The sequence below is a fragment of the Triticum dicoccoides genome, chromosome 1B (genome assembly GCF_002162155.2).
Source record: "Triticum dicoccoides isolate Atlit2015 ecotype Zavitan chromosome 1B, WEW_v2.0, whole genome shotgun sequence".
NCBI lineage: Eukaryota > Viridiplantae > Streptophyta > Magnoliopsida > Poales > Poaceae > Triticum > Triticum dicoccoides.
In genome coordinates, this window is record NC_041381.1 from 477,173,028 (window position 1) to 477,176,559 (window position 3,532).

Below are 3,532 nucleotides of genomic sequence, written 5' to 3' on the forward strand. Positions count from 1 at the left end.
GGTACGCCACACCCCTCCCGATCAACAGGACCCCCGTTTCGACCGTAAGAGGTCTGTTTCGTCCGTTTTGCAGTACACCACACCCCTCCCGATCAACAGGACCCCCGTTTCGACCGTAGGAGGTCCGTTTCCTTCGTTTTACGGTACGCCACACCCCTCCCGATCAACAGGACCCCGTCCCAAACGTGGCCGGTCGAACACAAGGCCGTTTCCTCCATTCTGCGTACGCCAGGCCTCGTTTCCATCGCCTGTTCCGTCCAAGCCGGTTGGCTCCCACGCGTTTCGTTGCCTCCCCATGAACACGACGCATTCCATTGCCTCCCCATGAACACGACGCATTTCGTTGCCTCCCCATGAACACGACGACGACTCTGTTTCTCCGTTCTGACCCAGCCATGTACACGAGCCCTGGCCGTACGTATGCGCGAGTAGGTGTTTGAGACCCTACCCGTATGTACGTACGTGGCCGTATTTTTTTCTTGCACCTTGGCTGCTATACGTACGTGTACATGCTACGTGCGCCTCTACTACGATGCGTACGCGCCTCTACTACCACACGTGCGCGCCTGTACATCGACCAGTATATATGTACGTACATGTTCGCGACCAGAATGACAACGCTACGTATGCTTCGACTAGGTGGGTCCCGACTATTAGGCACTTCCTTGCCTACGAAGATGTAGCTGGTGGGTTCCAGCAGTCAGGGGGCGAATCGTTTTTTTTTTGCCCGGACACACTTCCTTGCGTGCGAAGATGTAGCTGATGGGTCCCAGCAGTCAGGGGAAAACATTTTTTTGCAAAATACGGTGGCCCGTCCGGTGGATCCCCGCTGTCAGGTGGAGGAATAATTATTTTGCGCGTAATAAGGAGGCACTTCCTTGCTGCGGCCGTGGACCCAGCTGTCAGCCTCTCCACGTACAGTCCACGTCCAATGGAAGCCCTTCCTTGACCACATTGACCATGCCGCGCCGAGAGCACCAGGGCGGTGGACGACGACGAGGCCTAGGAAGGGGACGATGCGGAGCCAGGGAAGACACGACAGTGGATGCCCACACGTAGAGGAGTACGAGGGTTCACTGGTTCGTTGCGGTGTGAGGCTGTCATCGCCGCAGAATAACAGGGGGTGTGGGTGAGTAGAGGGATGGTCTGGCCAACGATGAGAGTAGTAGGGGGCGGTGAGGCCTCCGCCGCATCGCAGCCGGCCATGGGAGGCAGGAGCACGAGGCACAACCGGCGCTGGTTTGGGCGGCTGGAGCAAGAAGACCAGAGGTTAAAGAAGCACTACGGTCGTTGGATGGACATCGTACGATCACTGGAGCTAGAATCGTGCATATTGACTAAGTTGACAAAGCCCTCCGTCCCCGTCAACTTAGTAGGCCCACAAGTGAGCCTGCCACTATACTGGGTCCCAGCTAACATGGGGAGTATTCATTTTTGTGTGTGTAACAAGGAGGCACTTCCTTGCGTGCGAAGATATAACTGGTGGGTCCGAGTTGTCAGCGGCGGTAATGTTTTTTCACGAAATACAAAGGCCCTTTCGGTGGGTCCCTGATGTCAGGTGGAGGAATCATTATTTTGCGCGTAATAAGGAGGCATTTCCTTGCGGGCGGCCGCGGACCTAGCTTTCGGCCTCTCCACGTACAGTCCACTTCAGATGCATGTCGGTCGTTCACCACGTTGACCAGGCCGCGCCGAGAGCACCAGGGCGGTGGACGACGGCGAGGCCTAGGAAGGAAACGACACGGAGGCAGGGAAGACTCGGCAGTTGTTTCCCATACGGAGGGGAGTATGACTGTATGAGGGTTTACTGGTTCGTCTGCCGTCGTCAGAGAATAACAGCAGGTGTGGGTGAGTAGAGGGATGGCTAGGCCAGCGATGGGAGTATGGCGGGGCGGTGAGGCCTGCGCGGCAGCACAGCCGGCCGCGGGGAGGAGGGAGCAGGCAGTCCCGTCGGCGCTTGTTTGAGTGGCTGGAGCAGGAAGAGCAGAGATTGAAGAAGCACGACGGCCCTTGGATGGACATCCAACAGTCACTGCTTGTGCGTCAACCTTTTTTTTAGGAAAGCCTCAAATCTGTGGAAAACAGCATACAACCCATCTATCATTATTTCTAATATTTACAGCCCATTTGCTAATTCTTAAGGTTTTTTTGGAGCCCATATTCTTTATGTTAGCATTACAGCCCATGTTGTGGCCACGTTAAAAAATTACACGAAATTTTGCATATTTCGGTGCGGTCCGAACTGTTTTTAATCCCGAAATTTGGACTCACATTCAAACTGATTTTAAAAATAGATGTATATCAATATAAAATCCAACAAATTCTCCACACACAAAATTTAATGTAATTTAAAATCTCGAAATGAAAAAAAGATATTTGAAACTAATTGCCGGTTTAATGTGTTTTAAAAATGTACAACCCATTTCTCATTACTGATAGGCCATTTTCTCGGCCAGCTGAATGAAGCTCTCCTCGTCTTGAAAGATTTGCAGCCCAACAGGCCTGACAAAGCGACTTGGCAAATCACAAAAAAACTGGGTTGTGGCCATGGACCCAGCTGTCAGCCTCTCCACGTACAGTACTCTTCCGATGGAAGTCGGTCGTTGACCACATTGACCATGCCGCGCCGAGAGCACCAAGGCGGTGGACGACAGCGAGGCCTAGGAAGGGGATGATGCGGAGCCGGGGAAGACGCGACAGTGGATGCCCACGTGGAGAGGAGTACGAGGGTTCACTGGTTCGGCTGCGGCGTGAGGCTACCGTCACCACAGAATAACAGGGGGTGTGGGTGAGTAGAGGGATACCCTGGCTAGTGGTGGGAGTAGTAGGGGGCGGTGAGGCCTTCGCGGCATCACAGCCAGCCACGAGAGGCAGGAGCACGCGGCACGACTGGTGCTGCTTTGGGCGGCTGGAGCAAGCACTATGGCCGTTGGATGGACATCATACAGTCACTGGAGCTAGAATCGTTCATATTGACTAAGTTGACAAAGCCCTCCATCCCCGTCAACTTACTTGGCCCACAAGTCATCCTTTTACTATGGTGGGTCCCAGCTAGCAGGGTGGGTATTCATTTTTCTGTGCGTAATAAGGAGGCACTTCCTTGCGTGCGAAGATATAGCTGGTGGGTCCGATATGTCAGTGGGGGAACGTTTTTTCGCGAAATATAGAGGCCCTTCCGGTGGGTCCCAGCTATCAGGTGAAGGAAACATTATTTTGCGCGTACAGTCCACGGCCGATGGATGTCGTTCGTTGACCACGTTGACCAGGCCGCGCCGAGAGCACCATGGCGGTGGACGACGGCGAGGCCTAGGAAGGGAACGACATGGAGCCGGGGAAGACTCAGTAATGGTTGCCCACGCGGTGGGGAGTACGAGGGTTTACTGGTCCGGCTGCAGTCGCCGGAAAATAACAGGAGGTGTGGGTGAATAGAGGAATGGCCTGGCCAGCAATAAAGTAGGGTGGGGCAGTGCGGCCTGTGCGGCAGCACAGCCGACCACGGGAGGCGGGAGCAGGCAGTCCCACCGAAGCTGGT